Source organism: Hermetia illucens, chromosome 6 (genome assembly GCF_905115235.1).
Source record: "Hermetia illucens chromosome 6, iHerIll2.2.curated.20191125, whole genome shotgun sequence".
NCBI lineage: Eukaryota > Metazoa > Arthropoda > Insecta > Diptera > Stratiomyidae > Hermetia > Hermetia illucens.
The window spans coordinates 19,363,170-19,374,849 of NC_051854.1; positions in this window are offsets into that span (position 1 = coordinate 19,363,170).

Genomic DNA, 11,680 nt, shown 5'->3' on the forward strand with positions numbered 1-11,680 from the left:
CATGTGAAGAGATTCTGCTAATAATCATCGATAGTACGATGAGTAGTACCATGAAAACATCGATCGGATTAGATTGATATAAAATCTTTTTTTCTTTTGCGTCACTAATAATCCATTCATTAAGGCCATTCCCCCCGGATCAACTTTGCATTAGTGTATAGAGGTTTCATCGTTCTCCCTACCGAATCTGGAGACAGCATCCCAAGACATCCCTCATTTAGCTGCCATTGACCCGTGAATATTCCCATTATTATCCAAAAGTTCTTTTTGATGAGGTTTAACTATAATCCTGACTGTTCCATTACTGGTAAGGTCGCCTAGGGTTGTTTCCTTAACGATTCCTTTTCATATCTTGGTGCCATGATCGCGAACCTCCTCTCGATCTCAAAAAAAGTTTCTGGCTCGTATAGCGGCGTTCCAGCTCCTTTCTTGGCCATCTTTCTTGCCTTCAAACCCAATATGGTCTGAACACTAAGGTATACAGACCTTATTGTGCGAACCAAGCGTATTCAATTCATCAAGGAGTTAGTCTACTGTTCGGCACTTCCATACCAGTTTATCGACTGAAGAAACGAAAAAGATTAAATTCTCAAACATGCATAGATTGCCAATTATCCACTAATAAAAATTCATAAGTGTCTAAAAAGCTTACAATGCCAAAAAAATTAAATTCTCCTTTAATATTGTTCAAAAACTTTTTAGCATTCTACAGGATTTCCCGTTTATGCTAATGCAAATTTTGATGGTGGATAGTACCACTTGTCTAAGTAAAATTGGTCCAGGGAAAGCGCACTTTATCTTTTCCCGTTTCAGAGTTATAGCGTCGTCCGTGCATAGTATCAAAACGATGGACCTTCCCAAAAAAATCCCTATTTGCTACTCCCTCAATCATTTGATCACAGATTTGATACCATTTTCAGAAACTACATAGAATCTTTTATAAATGGATTTGTTCAATTGCAAAGGTCATCATCACTTCGAAGATGTAACTGTTGAAACTTTGGAGAAATTTCTAAATCGACTTTATATCTAAATTTCAATATGCATTTTGTAACGGTACTCTAAACCTACAAACCTGCAAAGTTGGTAAAAGTGGCTTCACTATGTTACCTTTCAAATCACATACAAAAATTATGGGCTTAACTTTAGAAAATTTAAGAATGCTACGCATTAAATGGGGGAAAACGTGGTCTTGATATGGAAGAAATTCACTTAAGGTCCAGCCTCATTCAGGTAAATCTTCTCACCTTTTTCCCATGCCTTTTGCCTCCAGGATAATTTCAATTCATGCCAATTGCCGAAGATGGGTATGCGACTCGGCGACCGCATATCTTGGCGACCCTTATTCAGCAAAATGTCAGATCCAACCCTGGTATGACACATACTGCTTCGTTTAGTACAGTACGATAAGCCCACAATGACATTGACCGGAGCTACTAAGATCCAATATTGATCACCCCATTGACGAGCTGTAACGTCAGAATTCCGTTATACATTATTATCCACAAGACCGGGATGAGTAAAGGTCCTTGTGGAGCCCCATAACTTGTTCCATACGTTTTAAATCCGTTGTCCGAATCGTAACATAACAGGCTCTCCAGCAGGACTCCTGGCCTCGATTACTTTGCTCCATCTAGCAGAATTAAAGGCATTCAAGTAGATCCCGCAATTCGCAATCCAAACTGTCTACCTGAAAAATTACCATCTTTCTCTTCTACTGTCAGTTCCGTCCCCACATACTCGAGGAGGGCGATCATACCCGAGTCTGCAAGGAACTCATCTGAAGTGGCTCTGCCACGAAGCCTCACCGGAGGTTATCTGGTACCATGGGAACCGGGATGGCCCTCTGAGAGCATATGCTCCAGGAGAAATCCTGGAGGATGTGCTCTCGGCCCGGTTATTTGCGGTTGGCCACCTTGTGGGAGTTTCATGGTGGTTGTGGTTACGCCTACATCGCGGGCAGAGCTCCTCGGAGTTCAAGCGTGGAGTTGTGCTGTACAACTCGGGTGCCGTACCCCTTTGTTGCGGCAGAGGTGTTAGATAGGCCTCGCATCCACTGGTATGAATGCTGAGCCTGCACTCAGTATAAACCAGGACCGCTGTACTTGCATGGCAGGGCTCTGATTGTAGTCCCAAAATCAATCCGTGTCCGAAAAGGACCGTGGGATTAAGCCTTCATGGCAGGTACTCACGTTAAACCCCCAGGACTTTCTACTATTGATAAAAGCCTATTTTACATAGATAACTTATTCGAATAGTTTGCTGATACTGGCGTGTTTTTCCAGATATATAAAGAAGCGTTTTCCATCTCATGCCACTCACGGTCACGCTGCTCCCAGGACAGAGGTGAGGCAGCGTCTGATGAGTTACCTCTGCCCTGGACGAAACCGTTTGTCCTATGCTGAGTGTTCGCATCACAACCTATGAGGAGGTGAAGGCACCTCATTCTGCATACACTGCATTCTTGTGTTAGCGAAAGACACAAAAAATCATAGGGTAAGCAAGCAAAGGCAACTATGACGTTTCTACTCTTGGCATTAACCTAGTATTGTCAGTTGACCGCAACAAGGTCCTCAAAAAAGAATTGCTTTAGCATGGTTGCCTCTAACGATTTTGACATCAGGACGCAGGCTCTCAGCCTTGAGGATCTCTCATCTAAAAAGATCCTAGTCCCCTTTACTGATTCACTACCACAGATTTCGTTAAAACGAACCCATGGCTTTTGCACCAGAAATATATGTGGACAGTCTTGCAACTTTGGCAGCCTTGCTGCCAGTAAATAGGAAGGCTTTGGCATGCTGCAGATTACTTTGAGTAACCTTTTTGTTTGTGGACATAAGGGTATTCTAATGAGAAACCGCCGCTAACTGAAAAGTTTGCTGCGTCCAGTGTGGGTCTCACCTGGGTCACTAGCTTCTCTTCATTTTCCACCGAAAGTTCTGCTTTCTTGCGTTCAATTTCTCTGGATATTGTCACACTAGCAGCACCCATGCCGTCATTTTCAAGAAACCTCAGAGTCCAATATCCGTGCTTCGACCACGACCTGATTTCTCAAAGTCGGAATCAAAGTCAATTTATAAAAATCATACTTATATTATAATAAATATGGTAATATAATATTATAAGCTTTATTTAAATACGTTTCGGTATAGAGGTTATTTTGAAACCTAGGCACCGTATAGTGGTGGCCTGGTGGTCTATTTCCAAATTTTTGGCTTGGGTAGCCTCTGAGAATGGATTCGTAAAAATGAGAAATGATCACTTTCCAGCCCCCACATTTCTCTCCCTTGCCTTAAACGTTAAAACTGGAGGCAATTTTGGAAAGTACTCAAGGAGGCACATCAAAAAAAGTTTTATATCCGCCTTTTTCATGCATGGGAATCTCAATTTTAAACTCAACGACGAACAATGTTACTTACTTACTTAATTTCATATCAATAAGAGTAACCATTTCTGAGATAATAGGTGTGACAGACGGACGGACAGACAGTCAGACGCAAGCCCCTTTGGAACAGCATACAGGGTTGTTATTAAGAAAATGTGAAGGCGAGCATCACAACTGAACTGCCCGCATGGCGCTCTTCCCCCGCAAAAAATATAAACAAGCATTGGACGCCTTCGCCATACCTGCGGTAACCGAGCAGGCACTTGCGTAGATTTGCCATAGAATCGATGATAGTTAGGCTCCTGATTTGGATGCTATTCCTAATAGAGCCCTTAAACTTTCTACTAAGACCAGACCGTATTTGAGGCATGCACGAGTTTTCTCCAATCGGTGGAAGTCGCAAAAATGTTGGTGCCGAAGCCTAATAAGCAACCAGGATATCCTTCATCCATCACTGAATTTGTCTTGTATATATACGCTAAAAAAGATGCTCGAAAGGGTCATCTGCAATTGACTTCTCCCTGTCATAGAATATAAGGATAGCCTAACGGAGCGACAGTTTAACTTTTGTCAAGCTCATTCAACGATCAACATGGTAGACGTGGTTCTAAAGCTAACTCTAGACGAGATAGCCTGTAATAAATGTTGTGCCGCAATAACATTAGAGATGATTTAATTACGCTCCTCGGAAGTTATCTCTCGGAAAGGACACTTTGGTACGATACGCTTAATAGTACCACAGAGCTCAGCGTTAGGTCCCCTCCTGTGAGACGTGACGCACAATGGGGTCTTTGTTCTTCCCGTGCCAAGGGAGGTCACGATAATCTAGCCATGGTTGTCGTCGTGAAATAGCGTGAAGATGTCGAAGTGTACGCTAGCCAATCCACCAGCATCATAAAAGTGAAGCGATCTTCATTACCAACCGAAGGAAAACGAATTCGATTAGTATTGGTGTTGGTGGTCACATTGCCACTTAAAAGCGGGTTACCAAATACTGATCGACATCAAGATCAATTTCAAGGGACACCTAGACTATGTCTGTGAGAAAGTGGAAAATACCAGTGTATCGTTAGCGCGGATGATGCCTAACTTTGGAGGTCCAAGATATAACCGCAGATTACTTGTGGTCGGAGTTTGCAGTGCCTTCAGGATAATCTCAGACGAGCAAGAGTGCGTCATTGCGAGAATGATCTCAAGGGGCATTCTGGCAAGTGAGAGACGCTTTCTATTCGAGAAGATTATAAATAAACCTGAAAAGGATACAGAACACCGAAGTCAGCAAGGCAAAAGTCACTAAAAAAGTGACAATAATGGTGAGATCAATCACAGAGGAGTCGTTGAACCCCGCTATGATTCGCCGTATTGAGGTTTGGACGACACAGCGAGATTAACTACCACCTGACTCAATTTATGTCAGTGTGTTCTGAGTGTGGTTGCACACCTGAAGACCCGAAGCATGTCACGTTCCAATGAACACGATTTTCATCAGAAAAGAGTAGATTGGAATAGTTTTTTAAAGTCAGCATACACCCTCAGAACACCGTCAGGGAAATGCTGAAGTAGGAATCATGGTACGCGGTGAATTCCGCAATCAAAAGGATATATGCGCTTTAAGCGGGGAAAGAAACGGGATAAAGTAGGAGTGGTTCTAGTGTATGAGAATCCGATACCCTACTGCAGCTTGGCAAGCCAGTGTCTTTCGAAGATTTTCACCTCCATCCATGAAAAAAGACAGACAGACAATGAATCGATTTTAATCAGCTTTTTCTTTTACACAAAACCTTAAAAAGATAATAAACATAATGAAATTATATTGGATTAACTGAATATGCCTTGTTTGGTTTGAAATAAATTAATAAATCATTTCACTAAATCATCATATACCAAAAAATAAATAAAAGTCAAACAAAGTAGTAGCACTTAAATTGGGTATGATTTTCTTCAAATGTTAATCGAATAAATCCAAACTAAGTTCAAATAAACTAAATAAACAAAAATAAAATAGTTAAATCATATAATCCAATGGTATCAATAGTAAGATCCCTCCTCAAATTCAATCAGTAACTGATAAACAAAATTAAACCCGATAAGCGTGCAAGAAATGCAAATATAAATTAATTAAGACAATATTTTTTTAGGTGTGGATTAAATACGCACCCATTTTTGTCACACTTTTCATTTTCATTTCATTCAAATTCTAATTCAAAACCACATTGGGCTAGACAGCCTGGTGGATAAGTTATAATTATCTGCTTAGACAAAGCTATTACTTTTTTATATTTTATTAGCGATTACTCATTAATTTATTGAGTGCGCCAAACAATAAGAAATTATTACCAAATCAACTAAATATTAAAAAAAAAGTCAAACGACGACGGCTTTACGGTTTCTTACCAGGGCAGGAAAGAGGGAGTGAGTTGCTCCCCATTTGGTCCGGTCCTACATTAAGTTGATGCGGACTTAGGACCCCATCATTCTCAAAACGAACTAAATATTATTTCTGACTTATCGTATGAACAATTTTCCCAGAATATAGTACGCAATTTAAAGCAGAAACAATGACATGGAGGTAACTGATTAAGAGTTCGCACATAATACTACTTTGCTTTTTCTAATTTATTATTATTACTTTTATTATTTACTATTATTATAATTGTTTAGGCTGTAAATCTGCCCAGCGAAATATATCTGATTCCCATGTACGTACGTCATAGTAAACTGCAAAAGTATTTAAATGATTTAGTTGATATATTATCTACTGCATAAATCAAGATTGAATTACATTAGCTATTTCTATTATGCTGATTAAAGAAACCTTCGAAATACCCCATCGTTCATGAAATCGTTGTGAAATTTATTGCTGACGCTATTGATAACAGTGTCAATGTCCCCCTTCTTAAGGAACAACAAGAATGTTCTAGAGGCCCGGGTTCTTTCACAAAGATGTTCGATGTCGGGAAGAATTTATATAACTGCGTCAATCCTTGTTATTACACCCTTCAAGCTTGATGGTGGGTGGCCGGTTGCCACTGGTTCTGGACACATCAGTGTGGATCCAAACACTTGGCAAGCCAGTCTGCCAGCTTTCTCATTACCAGCGATGTTTGAGTACTCTGGTACCCACATCAGAAATGTTCCGTTCATTCAGCAAAGTTTCAGTAACAACTGGTGCCAACTCCATACCAAATGGCCTGATATGTTGTTACTATGTAGTGATGATAATGCTGCCCGAGTGTCAGAACAGATTCGTGATGCAACCCTACTAATTTGTAGCAAACATTCTTCTGCTGCCTATAAAATGAAATATGGTCGTTTTTCCGAGAAGTCGAACCAGTCCCATGACTAGATTTTCTAAGAACACCCCAGCGACCGGTCTTCCGTGAAGCAAGTAGCAATTTGTCCATCACCAGGGCACATAGCAAAGGAGGGAGAACCCCTTTTTACGGGCAACTCCTAAGTCATTTCGCCTCAATGGACTTCCGTCTTACCAATTTATGGATCTTTCTTCACTCGAGTATGTGAAAGATCCCACTGATTATTATCAGATCGATTCCATGCAGTTTTCCACGTCAGGAATGAGGCATAATTGAAGGCACCTTCGATGCCCATGAATGCGCCTAAAGCATGGCCTTTTTCGGATATCGTCTTCTCATTTTTTCTCATCAGCTCATGAAGTGTTATCTCCGTGAATTTGCCTTTGTACGCGGTATATATTCCGAATATTGAGACCCAGAGCATCCAATATTTCTATTACTAGAGCAGGAATGAGGATATTCTGGCTCGCAGACTTATTCCTATAGAACAAGTTAAATGCCCATTTTATTCGCTCCAGCCACACTACTTTGGCTGTTAGAGTTCAGCTTCTCGGTTGACTTGTAAATTTGAATGTTACTTGAGAAGTAAAGTTCAAACAGATGGTTTGCTGTTTCTTCATCACTTTCTGTGTAACTCCTACTCTTTACACGTAATTAACCTTACTGACTACGTTCTTTGTCAAGGAGCCATTCCAACTTTGAAGTCGGCTCAAGAGATTTAGTCTCTTCACAAAAACGTCTGCACGGTGATTGTTCAGCCGATCCTATGCTCTTCTTATAACTTCCTGAGCCTCATTACACCGAAACTTTTCTGTTCCGCCAAATTCGAGTTCTACCATATGAACCCTTCTTTGACGTACTGAGTCGACAGCTCTCTTTCTCTAATGCTACTTGCGATCATTTGGATTGTTTTCTCAAGGCCAGCAATGGATTTGATGCGCCTTGCAAGGATTGTAACTCGGGCGCTCAATTCTGTTTGTTACATTGCCCAATGTGCATCATGCGCATTCCGAAATAGACTGATTGGAGATGGATCCATAGCTGTTTCCAAATTAATGTGCCTGTGCTCCGAGCCCGTGATATCGTTTAATAAATTTATCAACAAGGACCATTCATCTCTTTATCTCCCTTCAACTTTTAATGGTTGGTTTCACCACTGTGATATCACCATGACATAGGTCGTTTACCAAGATGGTCAGGAGGCTCTTTAAAACCATCATGCAGGAATGGGGTCTAGCACTTCCATTGGCCTACAACAGGTTAGTATGTCGGAAATTTGAGCCCCTGATTTATGCACGTACAACCCACAGTTCTTGTTTGTATAGTCCCCGCTTTCTTTCACTAAACACCAAAGAACCCTAAAACAAAATTGTTTCGCACTTTTGCCCGTTGATTTGCATCCATTGTTTGTAAAGAACATAATATTGTTGAATATCTTCTGAAGATCAATTTGTACCTAAGTTAAGGTAACTTGTGCCGTGTAGTTGATAACCTGTACAGCATATGTATTGTCAGCGAATTCGATAAAACTCGAACAAGTGAAATAATTCTCCGCAAATACCGCAAAAAGTATCCGGTCTTGGCCTGCCTTAATAAGGAACTTGAGATATTCCGGTTTTGCGCCGAGGTCTACCAATTCGATATTCCTAAAAGTTGTATGGCGTCCTCGTCTTGTTTTTCTACCATAGATATTGTCCTTATAGACTTTCGCGCCTGAATCATCCTCATCCATGCGGATCAAATGACCCGCCCACCGAACCTATTGAGCCGAATTTTATCCACAACTAGACGGTGGTGGTATCGCTCATAGATTTCGTCGCGTATAGGCTGCGGAATCGTCCAGTATAGGACCAAAAATTCTTCAGAGGATTCTTTTCTCAAACGCGGCCAAGAGTTCGCAATTTTTCTTGCTAACAACCCAAGTCTCCGGGGAATACAGGGTCAGACTCACGTTTGCTGAACGTATATAAGGTGTCCCGTTTATGATGGTACAAATTTTGATGGTGGATAGTAAAACTTATTTGCGGAAAATGGATCCCTGATCATGGGCTTAATCATGAAAAAATTTAGGAATATTACGCCTTAAATGAAGGAAAACGTCCAGAAAATTCGTTTTAAATGCGAACAATGCAAAAGAACTAGAACTACCATATTTAAGTGAATTCGCTCCATGTCAAGACAACGTTTTCTCTCATTTAATGCGCAATATTCCTAAATTTTCCATAATTAAGCTCACCATTTTTAAATGTCATTTGTAAGCTAACATAATGAGGCAACTTTTGTCAACTTTGCAAGTTTGTAAGTTTAAAGTACCGTTACAATAATGCATTTGAAAATTTAAATAAAAAATCGATTCTTAAACTTCTCTAAATTTTAAACAGTTATATTTTCCAAGGGATGATTACCTTTGCAATTGAAGAAAATACCCATTTATGAGAAATTTTTTGTAGTTTCCGAAAATGGTATCAATTCTGGGATTAAATGATTGAAGAAGTGGAAAATTGTGATTTTATTAGCAAGGTCAAGCTTTTTGACAATGTTCACGATCTCTTCCATGGATCAATTTTCCTCAAACAAGTGGTACTATACACCATTAAAATTTATACCTTCATAACCGGGACACTGTATAATATTTTGTATATTCTTTCTATAGGTCTACATTATAAGACAAAAGTGTTTTTAGAAGAAAGATACCAAACGGCTTCCTTAAATGAAAAAAGTTCGATTAATCTAAAGTAGTTTCCCCCCCCCCCCCCCCCCTAGAAAAATACTTTAATTGCTAAATTACAACCAAATAAACAGCCAGTTAAAGTTGCCAGATTAGTCTACCCCAGTCCGTACTGGCTGTTTCATTTTTATAGACCTATGCCACCATAGAAGTTGGGGCTGAAAAAATCCTGGCGCCTATCAAAGAACAACTTGGAAGCCTAATCGACAGGGAACAGTCTGGCTTCCTTCCTAGGTACTCCTGTACTGGTCCTTTGGATCGTTGCGGTGGTATGCGCGGAACGTAGATCCCCCCTTCAGTTCTTTTCCATCGATTTCGGGAAGTATTTCGACATGGTCAGCAGAGAGTATATATAGATCACTCTGCACAAGAGGGTGCATTCTATAGAAATTATGCAGTATTATTAGAGGGAATAGGTAAAATCCCTAAAGAATTTGAAATCCAAAAGGTAGTCTGCTTAGCTTGTATCGCAGGTGGCAGATCATTGCACTCTTTCTATTTCCATTACCAGGCAAAATATCAAGGATGTCGATCAATTTTTATATCTGCCTGGCCCCTGAACTTTATGTAACCCGACGCTTTTACAGTAGCAACTCCGCGCTCACTGTTTTGTCAAATATTAATAGACCATGTTACCCCAAGCAAATGCTGATATTTGGACCAACATCAAATTGAAACTGCACTATCGCAATATTTTCTTTATACTGACATATGACAGCAGCACTGTAAAGGGTTAAGTAGTAGTGGCCAAACCACACCTAATGGAAAAACGAAAAATCCACACCTGACTTTGCCGTCATTCGTATGAACTTATATGCTTAACGAATTGAATACCGCTAGGATTGTAAACCTAATTAAAATAAATTATGGTAATAATGACTCTCATCAGAAATATAAACTTCTTGAAATTCAGTATCACCTTTTCATCAAGAAAAAGTCCTAAAAAGTCCTAGAACTTCTCGTATTCTTCTATCCTACAACAAAACATCGTCTATTTATTTAAATTGCCCTCAAGATAGAAAGAAGAAACAGGTTAGCGTGCGGGTCAAATACCTATGAGCCTGTGTATTAGAAGACGTAACTAGAAGCGGGCAAATCACACCTTGAGAAAGGCCAACAATTCCACTACAGGCTACGCCATGCCATCAAACCCACTATCTCAGATGGCCAGTTTTTTGAAAAATCTCGAGGAGACCAGTGTAGGATCTTGCCACAGCTGGGGAAGTTAAGGTAGGTTTTCGAGTAAATTACCCAATTAAACCCAAGGCAGAATGTTGCATATGAAAGGTTTCACAGACCACAAACTCTCACCAAATTTTATAATGGCAGCTTCAGTTGTTTCTAAAAAAGGAAATCATTTTTTAAATTATAGACAAACCAGAAATATTTATGCAGATATCCATATTGACTCCAATTAAAAATATCTTAGCCATTATGGACATGGAGCATTGAAAAAGACGGAGAGTGCGCAACACCCGCCAGAAAAACATAGGTTGATAAACTCTCTTTAACATAAAAGTCCTTAGAGTGAGAGAGTTTTTAGGAGATGAGATAACAAGAATCCAAAAACTACCTAAGTATAAGCCCGCTGAGCGTTATGCGCATCAAAGCCACCGCGGATATGTAGTCAGCTGCGAATTTTTCCCGGCATTTTCAAGTCAGCCATTCATATGAAAGAAAACATGATCAACATAGTGGAACATTTCGCAACGAAACATATAGTTTTCTTGCGCCATAATTTCACCAACCAGTCAACGATGATCAGCATTACCGTCTAGAGTTACAATTCTCGCTACTGTCACGCGGCAATTAGTGACACACTAAATATTAAAAAGATGTCGGCAAAACTATGGTGGATCCTCCTCTCGGCATCAGGTGACCTAACCAAACATTTGACTAGGAGGAGCACTTAACAGCTGCGAGCCGCTTCGGTCACGCTGCTCCCAGAGCAGAGGTGAGGCAGCGTCTGACGATTTGCCTCTGCTCTGGTAAGAAACCGTAAAGCCGTCATCGCCTGACATTTTTTAAAGTTTGGGTGCTAAGCCCTAAACGAGGGTTCCGTGGACCAAAAAAAGAGGGAGTAAGTTGCTCTCCATTTGGTCCGGCCCAGCATTAAGTTAATGAGGACTTAGGACCCCACAATTCTCAAAAAAATACTATTGAACGATTGGCGCCCAACGTGGGATATCGAAACTACATAATCTGTTTTCCTTAAATAATAAATTACAGAATTGGAGGTAGGTTGTTGTTTAG